Source organism: Phyllostomus hastatus, unplaced genomic scaffold (genome assembly GCF_019186645.2).
Source record: "Phyllostomus hastatus isolate PE091 unplaced genomic scaffold, TTU_PhHast_1.1 phas_scaffold_585, whole genome shotgun sequence".
NCBI lineage: Eukaryota > Metazoa > Chordata > Mammalia > Chiroptera > Phyllostomidae > Phyllostomus > Phyllostomus hastatus.
The window spans coordinates 26,016,021-26,036,850 of record NW_025334037.1 but is presented as its reverse complement, the minus strand read 5'-3'; the positions used below and the strand labels follow the sequence as shown (position 1 = coordinate 26,036,850).

Here is a 20,830-nt window from a genome sequence, read left to right as displayed (position 1 = left end):
AAAATCATCGGGGATTGAGTCGGTGGAAGAAACTGCTGGAGCCCCAAGCAGTTCCTCTTAAAGAACCCACATATGGACCCACATATTCAGACTCACTCCCTCTGAGCGTCAGCACTGGGAAAACAGCTTGAAAGGCACCAGTGGCACACAGGGAGAAACTAAAGTCCCTGACATCAACGCAAGACGAGGCCATTACAAACTAACCTCATTGGAACCTTTTCTAAACTCTCCCCCAGCAGAGCCACAAGCTGGTGACACATCTGAGACTCCATCAACCTGCCTAACACTGTTTGGACTGTCCTGGAGATCCCCAGAAATTCCACCCTACCCAATTAACAGGCCCATCTGAGCTGCTTTTCCATATGAATGGCTGGTCTTGGCTCATGCTTCACAACTTACTAAATCCTCTCAAACAAGCAACACCTGGCCTCAGTGAGCCCAGGCCCAGCACTAGCAGCAGCCAGCCTGGGTTCACAGCTTGGCTTTGCCTGGGAATCGCCAAGCCCAGTGCAAGTAGCAGCCATCTCAGATTGCTTTATAGTTCAGGCAGGGTGGCCCTGGACAAATCACAGGTTGGAACTGACCTTGGCCTGCACCACATGGGAAACCCCAGGGCCAATGCACCCGGTGGACAGCTGCAGACCACATCGGAGCACCGCCACCCTGCCCCTGCACAGCTGATCCTCCAAGAAAGGTGGAGGTTGGTGATAAGTGACCGCAGCCAATCCTTGCAGCTGACTGGCCTAGGTAAATCCCTCCCGTTGACCTGCCAACAGCAACCAAGGCTCAGTTATAAGAGGAGGGTGTACTCAGCCCACACATAGGATGCACCTCAAGTATACAGCTTGGGTGATAGGGGAGGCTGTGCTACTGGAACCTACAGGACACCTACTACATTAGGCCACACTGCAAAGACACAGAGTCAAAGCAGCTCTATCTAATACACAGACACAAACACAGGGAGGCTGCCAAACTGAGGAGACAAAGAAACATGGCCCAAATGAAAGAACAGATCAAAACTCCAGAAAAAGAGCTAAACAAAATGGAGATAAACAGTCTATCAGGTACAGAGTTCAAAATACTGGTTATAAGGATGCTCAAGGAACTTAGTGACGACCTCAAAAGGATAAAAAAGATCCTGTCTGAAACGAAGGAAACACAGACTGAAATAAAGAACAATTTACAGGGAAACAACTGTAGAGTTGATGAAGCTGAGAATCAAATCAATGATTTAGAAGATAAGGAAACAAAAAACAACCAATCAGAACAAGAAGGAAAAAAGAATCCAAAAAAATGAGGATAGTATAAGCAGCCTCTGAGATAATTTCAAGTGGTCCAACATTCACATCAACGGGATGCCAGAAGGAGAAGAGAAAGAGCAAGAAATTGGAAATCTATCTGAAAAAATAATGAAAGAATACTTCCCTAATTTGGTGAACGAAATAGATATCCAAGTCCAGAAAGCACAGAATTCCTAGCAAGATGGATGCAAAGAAGCCCACTCCAAGACACATCATAATTAAAGTGCCAAAGGTTAAAGATGTAGAGAGAGTCTTAAAAGCAGCAAGAGAAAAGAAGGTAGTTACCTACAGGGAAGTTCCCATAAGACTGTCAGCTAATTTCCCATAAGACTGTCATCTAGCCTACAATCGAAGGGCAGATAAGGAGATTCCCAGACAGGAAAAAACTAATGGAGTTCATCATCACCAAACCATTATATGAAATGTTAACAGGATTTATTTAAGAAAAAGAAGACCAAAGCTATGAACAATAAAATGGCAAAAATACACATCTATCAACAATTGAATCTAAAAAACTAAGCAAACAAGAAGAACACAGACAGAATCATGGGTGCAGTGAGCGTGTTGTTGGTTACATGATGGCAGAGGGGTGTGGTGGGGTGGGTGAAGAGGTGTGGGGATTAAGAAGCACAAATAAGTAGTTACGGAATAGCCACGGAGATGTGACGTACAGTGTAGGAAATGGAGTAGCCAAAGAACTTACACGCCTGAGCCTGAGGGAGTGGGGGGTGCTGGGTGGAGGTGGGCAAAGGGAGAAAAATCAGGACAACTGTAATAACATAATCAATAAAATATAAAAAAATAAAATGGATGTTTGTTAAACATGGGGTTCTTTTTTCCCTGTGGGTTTTTACTTTTAAATCTTAAATGTTATACTGTGGGCCACAGGCATGACAGGCAACGAGCGGGTGAATAGCCAACGGAAAAGGGTCCAAAAACTCCTGCTTAGCTAACGGGCTTCTGAATGTATCGCTGTGGTCCACAGAGGAGGCTGGAGAAGGGAGCAAGGGAATGCTGGACCAGCTACTGCAGCTATAAAACAAAGTTGGTGTCCCTTTGTATTTTAAAATTGTTCCTGGGCAGCTTATTTTACCTTTGTTTCATCAAATAAACAAGAGGATTTTTCCATGGAAGAAAATAAAGTAAAATAAAATAAAATCTCCTCCGTTATTTGGCAAAAAATATACCAGAAAAAGAAAGAGATTAAGTCCTGAGAGACATGTAGGCTGTTGTGACCTGAGCCATCATTCATTCCATTCTGGTATTCTGATTTCCTGTTAAGAACTTAAGCAGTGCATAAAAGCGTCCAAGAGAAAGTTTTTAGAAAATCACACTGAGTCTTACGATCTAGAAAAAACCCTCATTACCATTAGGTGGACAGCATCACAAAGAATTTTTATCCACAGCGGACTTATGTATAGGTGACCAGAGAAACAATATTATAAAAAAATAAAATGAGATTATATGTGCTATTTACCAACAAAAAGATTCCATTCCAAAAACCATCAAATTGTCCAAAGTGATATTAGAAATCAGATCCAGATTTTTAAAAGTCCAGTTTTGGGTCTAAGCCATGACATATACCTCCTTCTCTAGATACATATGCCAGTGGGGAGGTGGGGGTTGTAGATGTGACATCACAGTCCCACCTCCACACACACACACACACACACACACACACACACTACCTACTTGCCTGATGATCCTGCATCGTTCCACAGTCCTACGGAGTCTTGTCCGCACACCCTAAAAGGGTTTCCGGGGTTCCCTCGCCTGACTTGTCACATCTCAGCCTGGCAGGGAAGGCACGACGCAGGGACATCAGAGCAGAGACCTGAGGTGTATGTGTGGGAAAGTTTCAAAAGGAAGGGCAAGAGGACTGAGAGGAAGAGGACTGAGGGACAAAGATGTGAATAGTAAGGAGCAGAAGGGGAGACTAGGTGGGCACAGGGTGCAAGAAAACAGAGCCAGAAGGGAAGAGAGCTGCAGGGTGGGGCAAAGCAGAATGGAGGTCCGGTTCCCACAGAACGACATTTTCCTACTGGCATGGACAGACATTGGGGATTCGAGGGGACCAAATCAAATTCACTGAGGTCAGGTTTGGAGGGGAAAGGACCCCAGCTCAAGAAACTCGTCCTCCCCTAGAGGGAGAATCTTGGGGGAGGGGGTGCCAGCCTATCAGCAGATGTAGTACAGAAGGAGCATGGGTGACCCAGGAGACCAGACACATGGCACACGTGACATACCTCTGGGTGAAGACGCTGGCCATTTGGACACCCAAGCCATGAGGCTTTTCCACCCAAGAGGGACACTGGATCTCACACACACACACACACACATACACACACACACACACACCCCTCACGCCCGGTAACTTGGCTGCTTCTTGGAGGGCCTTGACCCGTACTGGTGCTCTAAATTCTACCGGGTAGCCCCACTGCAGCCCATGGAGCCCCTCAGACCACCAGGCTCCCAATCACATAAATGGTGTCACCCTACTCGAGTTTGCATCCAGCACCGCCACAGACAATGCCCTGGCTTCCTCTGAAGCAATACCAAAAAGGCAGGTCTTTCCTAATGACCAGAACTCACTGGAGCCGGCTTGGCGTCCACGTTCTTGCTCTTCCAAACCACTCCCTAATACTGTCACCACAGACCAACCCCCTAGTGGAAAGCCTTCAGTGGCTCTGTAATGCCTTCAACACCTAGTACAAAATCCTCTGCATTCAACGTCCTCTACCATCTGGGCCCTCTCTTCATAGTTTTCTTTTCCTCTTCATCATTGCAACCACCCAGCGACCTGATCTATGGCCTGATGTTTCCAGAATATGCCATACCCCACCACTCCAGACCTTGGTTATGACGTTCCCACTGCCCGACAGGCCTTTACTCATGACCTTTCAAGCAAAACCCTCCTCATCTTACCAGGCACAGCTCCCATCAGAGCTAGCATCCCTTCCCATCCACGCCACAGCAATTCGTGTTGCCCTTAGTTAGACTCCCTTCATTGTGCCTTGTCTACGCTGCTGTTTAGATCTGTCTTGATTGAAATCGGTCCTTACAGGCAGGCAGGAAGTGGACATTTATTGAACACCTACTGTGGAGCCAGGCACCTGCATAGACATCGTCTAGCTCGTCCCCCTGTTGCTAACACGCAGCAGCGTGCTCACGCAGTTCAGGTGTTCATAAATGTTGGTTGTGCTACTCTACGTACGAAAAGATCACTGCGTCTCCTTCCAGAGACTTGAAAGAAATGAGAAAAAGAGTTAGACTGATCCACTCAGTTGGATGGCCTAGAGAAAGGGTGACAGATATTTAAATATTGATAAGGCTGTCTTAGAAAAATGCCCTAGCCAGAAAAGGACACCAGTTTTTTTCATGCTTGTTTTTCTCTGCCCCACCCAGGCACTCAGAATCCCATCTCTTTTTGGCCCAGAGCCAGACCTCATCAGCCTAGATGGTTCTAATTCCAAACCTATGACTAATTGTCTGTGGACTTGAAGCAAAATGGTACCCCTCACTCTGCCTCATTTTTAACTTGCGTAAAATGAGGAGTTTGAGGAATTTGGGCTGTGTGATCTCAAGGGTCCCTAACAGTTCCATACAAGGCTAAGATTCTACGCTGATCAGCCTACACAAAATGTCCTGGGAATCGGCTCCTTATTCAGGCCAAACTGCAAACACCAGAATATATGGGACGTTATGTAAAGAGGGAGATAGATCTCTTTTTCTCTCTCCTTCTGTGTGTGCGTGTGTGTGCTCTGTGAATGTTTCCTCTGTGTGGGCATCTGAAGGAGAAGTGGAAAGCTGTCAATCCATTCCATGAAAGTATATTTTCAAGAAATTTTTAAATGTATCCAAACAAATACCTAAATAGTAAAAACATCACTTGGATATACCCCCCTGGGGGGGTTGCCATTTTTGCCATTGTTGTTGTTCATTAGACACTAAAAAGGGTTAATTTTAAACACGTTTCTGTTACAGCGGAGAATCTGGTGAAAAAAAAATCCACAGACCAATGGAACATTCACAAAGAAGTTCTCTTCATTTACATCAAACATCTGACTAATCATCCAGAAGAATCTTGTCGAATAAATGAATAAATAAATCAACGGTGTTGCATCAACTTCGGCAGGGGGAGAGGAAGCATGTAACAGCTGATTTTTGTCAGGTAATCGATGAAAGCTATCACTTCCCTCCTTCATCACCAGTTGATCTGAATTCAACTATTGTTTTCAAAACCATCCACTAGACTGGACTGTACCTCCCCTCAGGCATGTTTGGGTGAAAAGATGCAGTTTATAGACAAGGCCTGTGCACAGACAAAAGGCAACCACCTTCAGCTCGATTTTGGTGAGGCCCACCACAGCTCTCGGCTTCCCCAAGGACACACAGAGTCCTTTCCCCTCTGTCAGAGAAAGCCACAACCAAACTCTTCGGCATTGCCAGGGCCAGGGTCAGACTCACCTCTCTGTTAACAGCAAATATTTACTTTCTGCAGTTCTGATATTTCCACCCAGATTGTTTCACCCAAAGCTGCCTAATATCGGGTCTCACACGTGGAAATGCCACAGAGGCCCCAATAAAAAGGCCCTGACTATATCAGTACTATCAGTTTGCTGTAAGGGAAAGGTATTGGTTCTGCAAGGGGGAAAAATCTTAAAAAATAAGACAAAGGAAAAAAAAAGGAGATCAAAACAAAAAAAAATTTATTGAGTATTTTGGAGAAAGTGGGGGGTAATATGATGTGAAATCCTGAAGAAAAAGACAATATCCAGAAAGGAAAGGGAAAGGAAAAACAAGGAGTAATGTATATTCCCCAGTAAAATATATTTTCAGAGCAAACTTGGGACATGCAGAGAGCCCTTAGAAAGCAGGGGACTCCCAGTTAAATGCAGCCAGTTCTCAGCTGTGGGAAGGCCAAGCTGCGCCAGTCTCCCAGGAGGGGCACAGCTGAGAGATCAAGGTTGTTCAATCAACACAGTTTTCAAAAAAGAAAACCACATCAGTTATTAGAATTTTCAGCAAAAAATTCAGTAAAATATTTTTGAGATTCAACTTCCTCCTACATTTTAGTTATCTTTTTAAGAGTATTTTTTTCACTACATTAAATGCCTTTCTAAAGTATTTTATTTACTGAAGATTTCCCCCAAAGGAACATTTTCCTCCATATCTATATTTTTAATATATTAATAAAATAGTCAACCTTCTTGTTTGGTTTTGTACAAACTGTTAGCATTTTTTTCCCTGAAAGATCCTTTCCCAAAGTTGTATTTTTTTTTACTTCAGGGTATTTAAAAATGATTACTACTTTTTCAAGGATTGTGCCATTATGGAGTAATTAAGATTTTAAAAATTTAACCATCTTTATGACTCAGAAAGCCCTTAATCCAATTACCAGGGTGAAGGATAAATCGACCTTTCCCCCTTTCAATACTGGTTCTAGTTTGGAAAAAAGAAATCTCCTACAGAGAATACTGATTTCTATATTTACCAAAATATAATGGGCAAATTTAATAGCATTCAAGTTTTAAATAAGCTTGCTATATCAGTTTAAAAAATACTCCTTGTGCATAAATTTGGGGTTTATGTGTATATGCTGCTGAAGGAAGAGAGGGGAGCAGAGAAAAATCTCCCTTGATATTTATATCATGGGTTTAAACCTACCTTTAATAGTCCTCTAAATTTAATTTGCTGTGGGCAGATTTTTTTCTTTCCTTTTTCTTTTCACATTTTACCTTTTCTTTCTTTAATCGTCCTATTCCATATATTATTTTCTTTTTGGTCACTAGCAATGTTTTGGTAACAAAATCATTAGCAAATCATGGCAGTACAGCAACACTGAGGCTATAACTATATTAGCTATTGCTTTCCTTCTGAAGAGCTCATGGTAGCTGACAAAGAGAAAATAAAGTCAGTGCTTTTCCTCTCTTCACAGGATTTAGAAATTTGACAATTGTCATTTTATCTTATATGATACTGATGCTAAACCATTCTAGAGAGTGCCTCTGCTGTATCATTACTGGGATTTCCCCATACTGAAGGCTGGAGACAAGAATCCTGTTTAAAGATGTTCTTACTGAGGGCTGCCAGGCCCTGAGACTGCTCAGGTCCACAGTCAGTCTTTTTAAGAAGGCAAAGAGGGCTCCAGGTTTATTTCAGACTCGAGGGTAATCTACTTTTGAAAAAAAAAAAAAACCATCCTATGACAAAACTCATGTCAATATTTAGTTTGTTTATGTGGCAGACGCCACTGTAATTCTAAATGAAACAGAGGACTTCGTATCTCTCAGGGTACTAGTCAGCTGGCATGACTATGCTTTAACGCCAGGCTACCTTCGGATGCTAATGGTTACGTCCTACCTTCCAGGTGAGAAAGATGGGCTAGCATATCTGTTTGTGATAGCGTCTATATGTGTGTGTGTGTGCACGCACCCGCACACAGAAAACAACAACAATGAAAATGCCAACATGTGGACGGACGTGGAGGATACAATTTCAGGGTTTTGATAATATCACTCGGCTGAGATATGGAAACAAACTCCCTGTATCTCTTTTTACCCTGGCCCCTCCGAGTCACTTCCTTGCTGTGACGTATTTCTCCCTCATCCTCTGAGGATATTTTAAGATCACAGCTGCCCTTCCCTACCTTCAGTAAATATATATTAGCCTCCAAGAGAGCATGACATCAAACTATAATTCTGACCCCCTTGAAGAGAAAGAAGAATTAGCAGGCATCAACTTCCCTGCCTGAGTACCATAAAACCTCCATTTTCATAAAAGATAGCTCTATAAGCCATATCCCACCCCCCAAAGTTGCATATTATTAACAAGCAACAGAAAGAATGAAAAAAAAACTTGTGAAGATGGACGTACATATGTATAATCATTTTAATCACCTCATGTCTCATCTTCTCTTTTCTATGGCAGACACAGGACATTTAAATGCAACAGGTTGGTGGTTATAATGTAAGGTATGAGAAACAAAGATTTGTAAAATTTTGGAAAAAATGTAATTTGGAGCAATTCTGGAACCGGGGATTTCATACATTTTTTTTAGATATATGATTTTTGAACTATAATAATTTTTGGAGATTTTCACAAACTCCATTTCATTTTACTATGTCTCCTCAAGCAGCTGTAAGAATCTACCACTTTAACTTATTATAAAGCTCTCCTACATTTAAAAAAAAAACAGTAAAAATATTTTGCCAAAAAGCAAAGCAGTAAATAAACAATAGTCCTTATTTAGTGTCATGTTTAGTCCATTCTTTTATAACTATTATAAATAAAACAATCTATTTTGATGTGTTATAAGATCTAAAATTTTATAATCCTTGAACATATACAGAAAGAAAAAGAGATAAGAAAAAGAGATAAAACCAAGTACTAAAACATAAACTCCTGAAATTAATGTTAGTTAAAAAAAATGCTTTCAGTTTGAAATTGTGTCTGGAAAGATCTTTTGACCAAAATTATATTTCTCAGTAAAAAAGAGGTCTTATTTTCAGATGAAGAAATGAATGTATGCAGGGTAGAAGACAGTGGCACACCTCCCCCAAATAAGCATATTAATAAAATTACATATCTCTGTAGAAAGTTCTATTTTATGCCACAGGAAAAATGAATATTTTGTATGCATAAGTAAAATAGATATTGAGCTTTGGTGAAATGATCATCTTTACTGGGATAAAGTATCTTTAGTGCTATAAGCTCTACAGAAAATAAACAAACAAAAAGAAACAAAATCTCATGTTAAATCTCTGAGTAGCTGAGGGGTAGCTTCCTGAGAAAGATTGTCAATCCTAAAATGAAAAACAAGTATAGTATTTTTAAAGGTTTTCCTCTTTTAAAAAGCTTTTCCCTTCTCTCAGAATTCTAAATCATCATGAAAAAATAAATTCAAAAGCTAATAGTTAGTCCTCAATAATGCAAGAAGCTTGTATCTGTATTTTAAAAATATTTGTTATTTGAAGAGATAGCAACTGTTTTTCTTGACTGCTTTATATTTAAATGCAGATATTTCTTGTGAAACAGGCTTTTTTCTAGGTAAACTTCGTAAAGGGTAACTTTGAGAGGGAAATATCTATGAATTGGGGATTTTATAAACCTACAAATATATGAAAATACTAGATTAATATTACAGGCTAAAATTTTTTTTTCTTAACATTTTCATCTTAATTCTTTAACACCTTAATGAGCAAATTTTAATTCAGAAAGCTATCAATAAAAAAATTTCTTTCTTTTTAAAATTTTCTTATAAATGACAGCTTTTGTACTCCCTTAAATATATATTGTATGTATATATACATATAACTATATATATACATATATATATATAATAATGCATTTAATTAAAAAAGAAAGTTAGGCATAAGGAAATTCACTAGGGGGAATCTGTAGTCCTGTTTTATATAAATATTATTTCATTAACAGTGGTGCTAACGCTCAGAGGTGGTGGAAATCTAAAGAATAAATTTGTTGATTATATCTGATTCACTCTCCCTTTTTAATTAATTTACAGCCTGCCAATTTACTTACTGCCCTTCAACCAGCTAAGAAGGAAAGAATTTTCCAGACAATCCCTTCTGGTTTATAGAACCCCCACTTCTAGTAAGTACGTTTTCTGCTCTTTTCCTTATCCCTGACCCAATGCTCTTGCCACGAATTCAAAAGGTGAAAAAGAAGATTCCTTAATCAAAAAACAAAAACAAAAAACCTCCTCATTCTACCTTGAGAGAAAGATTAAAACTATGTGTTTACTTTTTTTTTTTCTACTAAGCTGAGATCTGGGCCTTAAAGATGCTTTGACCGGGGTGGGGCATGACTCCCTTACGGGTTAAAGCATTTGCCTGTTGAGGCATTTAAGGGTCAGTGCGGAGTCAGTCATTACAGTTTGAATGCCCAGCTCTCCTGGGAGGCCAGGGAGCCCTGAGTAAGCTCCCTCGGTTCTCACTATTTGCTCCGCTCCGGACGGGTTCCCTGCCCACTTCACAGCCACCAGAAAATCTCAGTATGACCCCCTGCCCACTTCACAGCCACCAGAAAATCTCGGTACGACCAACACTCCTTGACTTTAGACTCATCTTTGACCTTATGACTCCTAGCGACTTAACCTTTCTACTTCTCTTATTCCTATTTCAACTCTCCCAACTAATCCAGGACTATTTCTATTCCCGGGTCTGCATGGACCGGTCTTAATAATACCAGTTAATATCAGTTGAGCTCATACTACAATACCTGCCTAAAGTAACTTACTGATATTTCATCTTCCCAACAATCCTACCAAACAGGTACTTGATTATCCCCATTTTGCAGATGAGGAAACTGATTCAGAGACAGAGGCCACTCAGGGGTATTCAGCTGAAAAGAGTAGAACTGCCAAGTAAAATCAGGTCTCACTGGCCTCGAAGCCCAGGGCTCTCGGCCATTAGGTGTGACTGCTCCCTTTAACTAAGTGGCTTTTATCCTCCCCTGAAGAGGCTGCAAAGAAGAGACGTCAAGGACCACTCTGCAACTGTGCTTGACATGCCCCTGAGCTTTCATGACCATTTTTTAAAAAGAGAGACAGAAGTCACTGAATAGAAGCAATGGGTAGGCTCTGGGTTAAAAGTTGAAATGTCTGTGAAGAAGGCTCCAGTTTCTATAAAAATTAAATAAAATAAATAAACAAAAACATCTTTTCTTTTCCCTCTGGAAAGGCCTCGAACATGCTCAACAGGCTCGAGGGCGCAAATGTGGCCCCGGCCCCTTGTTCCCAGTGTCACCCAGAAAACAGAGGCCGCAGCAGAGTCCTCCTGTGACCACCCCCGCAGTGTGCAGCTAAGACTCAAAGGAAATGCCTGATGGGACAAATGAAGTGGATCAAAGGGAGGAGAATGAAGATTGGGGTTTTTTGTGGGGTGGAGGGTGGAAGAGAAGCCAAAATAATTTAAAAGACTGTGAAAAGTGAAGTTGGAAGAAGGAAAGAAGGAAGATAAAATACAGGGTGGGGCAAAAGTAGGTTTACAGTTGTTTGTATGGAAAATAATACAATAATGAATACATAATAATATGAGAATAAACTGTTTCCTGTACTCACAATCGTAGACCTACTTTTGCCCCAACCCGTAGGTATGAAAAGGAAAGACAAAATATCATTGATGACAGCAAATAGCGTTGTCTCCTCTTGCCCTCCTATTTTGCCTTGCCCTTGCCCTTGGAGGGAGTCACGTAAGCTCTGAGAATTTAGGATGGGACATACGCTGAAAGTCAAAAGGAAATGGCAAGTACCCTAAATGAATGGCTTTTTCTCCCCTCAAAAAACTTTTTTTTTAAATATAAAGAGAGTGATTTGCAAAAACAATTGTGATTAAATTCAACAGATTTTAACAGGAATTCGAAAAGAAAGAATTACAGGGCAATGAAACTGCAAAGAGATAATCTTTGTGTAGGGATGCATAAAGTAGAGAAAAAGATTTTCCCATCAGTGATTCTGATTTGCTCCCAGCCGGGTAATCCTGGCCACTGGCAGACTATGGGGCAAATGGACAGATGCTTCCAGAAAAGATTACCTTCTGTCTGTCACTCAGGGACCAGCTCTGGTCCTATGACTGCCGATTGTACAATCTGAGCCTCGTATGGCATTGCTATATGTGTCAAACAGGAAAAAAACCTATCACAATAGTAGTAATAATAATGACAACTAAGATTGATAGAGCACTGACAAGATACAAAGCACTTTTTAAGCCTAATCTCATTTAATCTTCACCAGAACCGATGGTTGCTATTATTATCCCCATTTTACAGATGAGGACATTGAGAAAACAGAAAGGACCAGTCTGTGTTTAGATGGATTTTTCTATACTTCAGCCTCAGCAGCAGCAATCTGCTGCTTTCTCATTGAAGTAGAAATTCATACACTTCACCCTGTCCTCCCACAACCTACTACAAAATCTTTGCAAATTCAGATCCTACTCTGGGCATCTCACTTCTAGGGTCATTTCCCAGCTGTGACTTCCACTGGCTATGCGACCTGGGTGGGCATCCACCTCTCGCCGAAAATGAAGTTTGCATCCATACCGGATCAGTGCCACAGCTAGTAAATGCCCTTTGCCCTAACTGATAAAGCTCAGGCCTTCACCATTGCAAGGAGGAATTCTGAGAGCCCTGCAGGAAGGGAAGAAAGAGGCTCTGCAAGACTGGGAAAGAGGAAGAAGCCTTTGCACATTGACCTCTTCATGTCCGTGTTGGGCCTTGAAGACTCACAATTTCTCCTTCACCGAAGACCTCAGCAGCATCGCTTACCATAAAGCCAGCCCCTTTGCGGTGCTCTGTAGAAGCAGCCTACCACCCCAATGGGGCCAACCCCATTGGACCAGTCTACCAAAACTAGCAATCAAACAAGTGGACTGTTCCATGCCTTCTCAAGGTACCCCTGCCTGTCCAGCTGTGGTTTCCCCTGGTGCCCCAAAGCACGAGAGGAAATCTGACTTTGCTACAAGCCCTGACATTGAGACCTCACACTGCGCGGCTCCAACACAAACCTCTCTTCCCTCCACAGAGTCACCAGACTTTGCCAAGAGCACTTAGCCTAAAAGATAAATCATCTCTTCAAAATTCTGCAGCACCAGGCTAGGCTTGGTCATTGAAACCTCTCATCTGCTTCTGTCCCCCAGCTCCACGCCTGCTTCGCCTTTCAGTTACTCATTTTCTGTTCGACATTTATTTTCCCCATTTGCTAAGTTCCAAATATTTGCTCTCTAAAAAGGAGGGACCAAAATGCATGCAATAGAATGCTACTGGTGGGGGGTCAAGGGGCAGGGGAGTGAGGAGCAGCTAGAAATCAAGATATGATGATGCAATCTAAGTTTCAAACCTTAATATTCTAAACTGTAGGTCTTCGAGACTAAATGGACTAGCATTTCTATTTGGGGTTCATGGAGCCTAGGGAGGTCATGAACTCCTTGAAATGAATGTAAAATATCTGTGGGTATCTATGAGGTTTTTGTTTCCTTTTCTTCTTTTATTTTTCTGGGACGAAGGTCCATATCTTCATTAGGTTTCCAAAGGGAGAAAAATTTATTTGTATCTCCAATGCCTAAAATAAGGCCTTCTACATAGTAAGGACCCAATACACATTTGTTGAAAAAACATTCAACATTTGTGGAGTAAATGAATGGTTGAAGGGTTCGAGCTTTAATGTACCTAATTTTACAGATGGAGAAACTGAGGCCTAGAAAGAATCATCTTCAACACGATGAACTTAAGTAGTCACGACCAGACAGAAGTAACTCTTTTAACTCTTTCCACTGCTAGCTAGTCTTGCTTTGCTTTTTGCTCTAATCATATCTTTCACTCCATTTCATTTTCTTCCTCCCAATCCATTTCTTTCTACCCAGAGAAACGAACCTTATGTCCTAGTCAGAAGCTGCCGGCTAGTACATGTCCCAAAGAGGAGGTGGGGGGAGGGGCAAACAGCGGGCAAGTCTATGAAAAAGGCCACCAGAATCATTTGTTTGCAATAGCACACACAGAATGGCTACCATGCCTACATACTGAGGACATGATTAATACACAACGAAATAGCTGTTATTGATGGAAATACGTAAAGCTGAAACAGTGAAGTTAGATCAGGCTATGGTGCAAATGGACAGATGCTTCCAGAAAAGATGATCTTTTTTTTTATCTGTTACTCGGGGACCAGCTCTGGTCCTATGACTGCCGATTGTACGATCTGAGCCTCGTATGACATTGCTATATGTGTCAAACAGGAAAAAAACCTATAATAATAGTAATAACAATGCCAACTAACATTCATTGAGCACTGACAAGATAAAAAAAAGACTTTTTAAGCCTAATCTCATTTAATCCTCACCAGAACCTATGGTTGCTACTATTGTCCCCATTTTACAGGTGAGGACATCTTAAGCTTAACACTGATCAGGCCAAGCAGCTGTCCTACGAGCAGGTGACCTGCAGCATTCTAAAAGCTATCCGCAGGACAGGGATCACACGGACTCCCCTAGTGGTTTGAAAGCTCTTTCTGAGGGCCTTCCTTGCTTGCAAAGTAATTAGGAAATCCTGGAAGAGGTCAAAGCAGACCTTTTCCTGCTGTCCTAACAGTTCACAATCAAACCCAGCAGGCCAGAAGGAGGAGGCTCTTACTGCCGCCCAGCGAACAGAAATAGGGAGAGGGGCCTAGGCTTCCCGGAGCTGCTCCTGGGAGAGGTTTTGAAAGAGACCAGATTCTGTGACACAGCAAATTTCTTGTGCTGATGACTCCCTCGGCACACTGAAGCCAACGTGAAGGCTCTGAGGGCTAAGCTGTGTCAGAGGCAGGGGCAGGGGCTGTTCTTCACCCAACGGTACCCCCAGGATGCTACTTGCTCACAGAAGAAACTTTCTGTCAACTCTTCTTCAAACCCTGGCATCGTAAACGCAGGTCGTTTTGGAAGGGAATCTGTTCAGATGCCCTGGGTTGTGTTTATGGGTTCTCTGTACTGTTTGGTAGTGGTATAAAATATTTAGTGAAAAAGAAAGAATCCAGAGTGGACTGGATTCTGGGTTCAAGCCCAGCTGTGTGACCTCGATGACGCACTTAGCCTCTCTGAACCTCTGTTTTTTTTTATTTATAAAACAAAGGTTTCGGTGTATATATCCTGCCTAGCTCTGTTCAGCTTTTGCCTGCCACATATTATATCTAGGTTTGAGATCCAGCCCAGTGACAGATTTTTTCCAACCATGACCAGAAGAGGTTACACTTCAGCCAAAATAAACACCCCCCCCATATTATTTTCTGAAATTTCTCTTGCCATTAAAATATCAAATAAAGGGGGGAAAGGGTGAGATGTTAATCTCTTAGAATGAACAGCAACCCTATTGCTCTAACACGGATTCTTACATTCAAAAGGGGAATGAAAAAAAAAGATAGGTTCAGCCAATGATCTGAAGACCTTGCCTTCACGTTCCATGGTGGGATTATAGAGGATCCCGGTCAATTTATTATTTGACTTCCACTCTCACTATGTAAACATTTCACAAAACCTACGTGGCGGTCAGGGAGTGAGCAGAGCAAGCAGGCCTGCTTTGTCATGCTCTGAAGGGCTGCCACGTAACGTGCTTTGGTTGCGCACGAGCCTCCAGTCCTCCTCTAAGACTGCTAACAGCTTCCCGTGTTTTGCTCACATAATCGCCAAGGCTTAGCCACGTAGCTTGGTTTCTCCCTTCCTCACAACTCGAACAGCCCTGGGGGTTCAAACTTCCCTGCCAAGCGTTGAACAGAATTCCCCAATAAGAATCACAGTATGACACTGAAGCTCAGAAAGGCAGCTAAACAAAAAGCTCTGTCACAAAGGATTTCACCGGTTAATAGAAAAAGTAAACGTATTTTGAGTTCAATGTGTTATCCTTAAAAAAACAAAACAACAAACAAACCCCATGACCTGAAACTTCTATCTGTCCTACACGGAACTCCAGTTCAGGAGACATAACTCAATACTTTAGTTTCCTCAGAGAAACTGAGCTTAGCAAACGACCAACTGTGCACCTCTCCTGGGCCCCTGAGAGGCCTGAAACAGCCCCCAAAGTGGGGGTTGACAGCGAACTGTGAGGCCCACTGAGTAAGGCCTGTGCCCCTTAGTACCGGGGGCTCGGAAGCCTCCAGACACCAAGGCCCAAGTCATGCTAGAGAGTAAGACAGGAAGGGGACCTGCCTCAAGGGGTACTGTGTCTTTCTATATGATGTCTATGATAGGTGCCTTCTCTTCCCAAAGACTAAGTCACTGAGGACAGTCCCCAGTGTTGGATCCCTGGCAGCTACAGTCCCCAAGAGGGGGCTGTCCAGACCGAGGGGCTGAGGTCTGAGGTATCTGCACTCACCTGCGACTCCAGAGCTCATTTGTCCAGACCCTTCAGCTCCTCTGACCTCTGAGACCCCCTCCTCCAGTGGCCACCCCACATGCAGACCTCCAGGTGCGGGGACAGGTTTGACCACCTGAAAGGACAAATAGATGGGTAAGGTTACTCTGCTGGGTACTCTGGGGGCCGGGGCGTTTTGCAGGAAATCGAGGAGAAGGGATGCTAAAGGGGAAGAAAAGGACAGAAAGACACTTCTGGGCCCAGGGCTCCGAGGCAGGGACGCTGGTGCAGGGGAGTTTTCCAGGGGTACGCACCAAACCTCCCCGTCTGAGAGGTCTCTGGGACAGAGGAGAGGGCCCTGGTCTGAGACTGCAGCAAGTGCTCCCCCCCAACCTTTGACTCCACCCCTGCCTTTGACTCCAGCCTCAGGCAGAGAGACTCAAAGCAACCACAGGCCTTGGAATGAGGCGAGAAGGGAAGAAAAGGCCAGGAGAAGGGAGGGACCCTGGTTCTAACTGCGGGTGAGGGGGGTACCCAGAGGGAGAGCAGTGCAGAAGCAGAGCCGGGGAAAGTGAGCCTGGGGGGGCAGCATGCAGAAGCCCCCAGCCTGGCCCAGCCACTAGAGGGCAGGTGGCAGAGAGGGGGCTCTGGGGTGCCTTCACCCCTTCCTTAGCTGCGGAGGCAGTCTGGTTTTCTACCACGAGCAAAAGCTAAGCTAGTCGACTGGGCTCCAGGGACCACGTTGTCCCAGCAGCTTCCAAGACACTGCCCACTCCCCAGGGAGAAGCAGACTGGGGTGGGGAAGGGTCTCAGCTGCTCCCCCCAACCCCTTCCCTATAGGGACTCCAGGGGTTGCCATCTGATGCAAATGTTTGGAAGTTTCCATCAGGCTCCTGGTTACGTGACATAGCTTTTTTTTTTTTTTCCCAAAAGGGATGTATTAGCAGTTTGAGGGGTCAGAAAGATTTACACCACCACCACCCCCCTTGCCGACCTTCCTCAGCAAAGGCCAAGTGGGGAGAATGGGGTGGATCAGCTCCCACTGGCCTCAGGCTAAGGCAACCGCCCTAAGGAGGGAAGGAAAGATACATAGAAAGCCACAGATTTTCACTCATTGTGAAGGGGGAGGGGTGGTGGGGGTCCTGTCCTCCGATCCCACTCACCGGGAATGAGACACCCCTCTGGGCAAGCCCTGGGACCCGGAGGGAAAGTGGGCCGCCCCAGCTCGTCGCCGCCACCCCAGCCGCTGTGCCGCAGCAGCGGCTCCTCCAAGGCAGCAACAGTTGTCTGGCGAGGCGAGGCGAGGACTCGCTCCGGGCGCACGACGCCGGCTTGGGCCGGCCGGGAGCTCCTGGGCTCTGCAGCCCTGGCCCCAAACCTAGCCTCTGTGGGAAACGTGAGGGCACCCGCGGTGCAGGAGCCCCCACTGCCTGCCTGCCTGCCTGGTTGCTCAAGCCCCTCTGCCCAAGTTCACTTCTCTTCGGTCACCTCTCTCCCAAACCTGGTGGAGGTTCAGGCTTTTGGAGAGAGGAGGGCTTTCTCGCTGGGGAAAGGAGGGGGGTATAAGAAGCAAAAGACAAAAGCAAAACTGGAGGGACACAGGGTGAGGCTATTTTTAACCTAACGTGGCTCTTCTGCCTCTCCCTCCTCGAAGTTATCGCTCCACAGACGGCCCCAGGTGAGAGGCAGGGAGGAACGCCCCCGGGGCTTTTGCTTTTGCTCCGTCTCCTTTTGCAGGTCGTAGAGACCCTTTTACTCTCTCAGAACACGCAATCGGGGAGGGGAAATCTCCTTTATCTGGGGAGAAGGGCTCTGAGTTAGCCCTAGAGCTTGGAGTCCTCGTCTTCTGTGCCTTCTCGCAGGCTGAGCTGCAAAGACTGACTCTGTCCAGCACTGCCGGACTCCGTAGCCCTTTCCTGGCTCGGGGGAGGGTAGAGTCTGGGTGCTCAGCTACCCGAGTGGGGAATGACGGTGGGCACTGAGTTTGCTGCAAGGACGGTGGCTGGGGTGCGGGGGAATTCAGGCCCTCCCCGAAAACGAGTAGCTTCGCAGCCCTCGGGTCTTGGACTCTCACATCCCTAGACGCATTCTCTACCCTTGTACATCCCTCTGGGCGCCCTTGTGTGTCTGTGTGTCCTTCTGGTCCAGTCCCTAAGGACGTCCCCAGTGTTTCTAGCCGGCGAAGGGCACAGGGCACAGAGCATGGCGAAGGCCTGATCTGTGCCACTTGTAACCAGAGTGGTCACGACTGCAGGGAGTGCAGAGGAGGAGGGGGCCCGCAGACGGTGCCCGAGCCTGCAGGCTGGCCTTCCTCCCCAGGACGGGGTGCCTGGAGAGGCCAGACGGCCCAGCTGATGGGTCCAGTGCAGCCGCATCTCTACAATCTCCTTTCTGCTGGGGTTTCCCCCCAGTTTTTTTACTGTTTTGCCCCCTTCGGTGCTACTTAGTTTTGAAAAAGACTAGATGGGGAGGGACCCGAGGCTGCAAAATGCCCTAATTTAGGCTGGAAGCAGGGGCAGGGGGGGGAAAGAAGGGACTCCGGGGATCGGGCGGTGCCTGGATTTTCCTTTTCGGAGCCACCTAACTCGCCGCGGCTCTCCTCACCTCCAGGTCCCCGGCGCTAGGACAGAGGGGCCGAGGGCCTCCTGCTCCTCCCGCAAGGGCCTCCCCACCCCCACAGCACAGGGCTGGATCACTGGGGTCCAACACGGCCAGGACATGTCCTCAGCTGATTCATATTCCAGGTACTGACTTGGTCCTAAGACCAGATCCTTATCTTTTTTTCTTTTTCTTTTCTTTCTTTCTTTTTTTTTTTAAATTTTATTTATTTATTTATTTATTTATTTTTGCAGTGGGTGGATGGGGTTATTCGGGGTGTGGACAGGGGGCAGGGGGGAAGACACAACTTCTGTAAACTTTTATTGTATTTTAGCTTCTTCCCATTTCTCCGAAAACACACACGCACACTGCCTGCTCCGATTCCCCCTGTGATACAAAGTCGATTAAAAAGTTGGGGGCGGGGGACGTGCGCGAAGGACAGGCGGGTGACCAAAGCGTCGGCGAGAGCGCTGGAAGGACAGAAGGGAAAGGATTAATTTTTCCGTGGAAAACGGGGACAGGGCTAGGGCAGGCTCGGACTGAGTGGCTTCGGAGAGCTGTGTGGGCTTCGGCGATGGCTTGCCGTCTTCTCGACGAGTGCGCCCTCCGCGAATGCTTTTTGGGGTAAGGGCTTCCGGCTATTGAGTTATGTACAGCAAGCCCAGACCGCAAAAAGATTCGCGAAGGGCAGAGTCTTCCGGCTTCTTCCGTCCGCCGCCGCCGCCGCCGCCGCCGTCTTCAGCCCAGGATGTCTCCGAACCCCGGAGCCGAGGCGGCTGGGTCTCCCCAGCGCGCTCCAGCGCGGCTCAGCCTTCCCACCCTGCGCGCTGCCCGCCCTCTGCTGCCCCTCTCCGCGCCCCCGACCCAGCCCTGCATTTCTCCACACCGTCAGCGATCCCCCAACTCAGCTCTCACAGCCTCGAGCGAGGTATGTAGAGGGCGAGAAGAGGAGCGCCGAGGGGGGGATCAGGAATCCCGCCGCCCAGCCTCCACCCCTCTCCCGTCGCTCTAGCTCCCCGAGCTTCCCCGCCTATCTGTTCTATCACCCCCATTCCCTTATCAGGGCTCCACCAGCCCAGCTGCAAGGTCGCGGATCTCTAAACAGGTACAGTTCGGATTCCCCCCGAAACCCCCTCCTGCCCTTCCTAGTTCCCCAGCCGAGGTTCCAGCCGTGACTACAGGCGCTGCGTAAAGAGAAAAACTCCCCCAGAGCACTAAATAAATACAGACGAAGCTGCCAGCTCATTGGTACGGACTAAAATCGTCACCCACCAATCAGAAGAGAGCTCACATTTTCTTTTTTTTTTTTCTTTTCCTTTTTCCAGAACGGGGAGGGAGAAAAAAAAATATTTCCATTTCTAATTATTCAACAAAACCCAGACTGGAACACGTTATAATATTATTGTTGCAAAAAAAAAAAAAAACCTGGCCGTGACCCCTATTGCAGCCCAGGTAAGGGGAAGGGCGCAAGATACCGGGCAAGCGGGGTTCAAGAGAGCGACCTCTCCCAACGGGACCCAAGCCAGAAGATTCAGACAGAAGAAGATGAACATAAAATAAACCTAAAGTCCACGCTAGTCAGCCTGTTTCTAGAAATATGAGACTATCTCAATCCCACCCTCCAAAGTTCTGAGTGCTCAATAGGAAGGGTGAATATTCTCCCTCCCCACCCTCCCCCAAACCTGTCTAGATATCGGGTGTCCAATAGCCCACTCGCCTCAGGTGCCCTTTCATTGCTGCAGCCCCTCCCCCCACTCCCTACCCATTCTGCAGAATGTTGGAGGAACAACAAGGCTCGAACCCGTCACAGCCCGCTGACTCCCGTAAAGACAGGAGATTCCAGCATCTGCAGGGCAGGAAGGGGAGTAAGGGAAGGGAGGCTAGGGTGGAAGGAGGAGAGAGATCTCTTTCCTACGTTCACCGCCCTTCCCTCTTCCTTTTCTCCCTCCAGGCCCCCTGCGCCACCCCCAAATCCAGACTTCAAGGGGGTGCCCTCCTACCTCCCAGGTCAGCGCCCCTCTTCCCATGGCCTCTTTTGCCCCGCCCACCCCTCGCCCCCCAGCCCCATTCGTGTCCAAGTGTTCTTGGACCAT

General features: G+C 45.7%; 1 long non-coding RNA gene across 1 annotated transcript in view; it reads right to left on the bottom strand.

The window, feature by feature from the left end:
* The window catches only part of LOC123810062, a 55,203-nt gene extending 38,925 nt beyond the window's left edge, over window positions 1-16,278 (bottom strand). The window contains exon 1 of the long non-coding RNA XR_006784173.1: window positions 16,161-16,278. This is a non-coding gene — a long non-coding RNA (uncharacterized LOC123810062). The remainder of the gene's footprint in view (window positions 1-16,160) is intronic.
* Window positions 16,279-20,830: the final 4,552 nt, after the last annotated feature.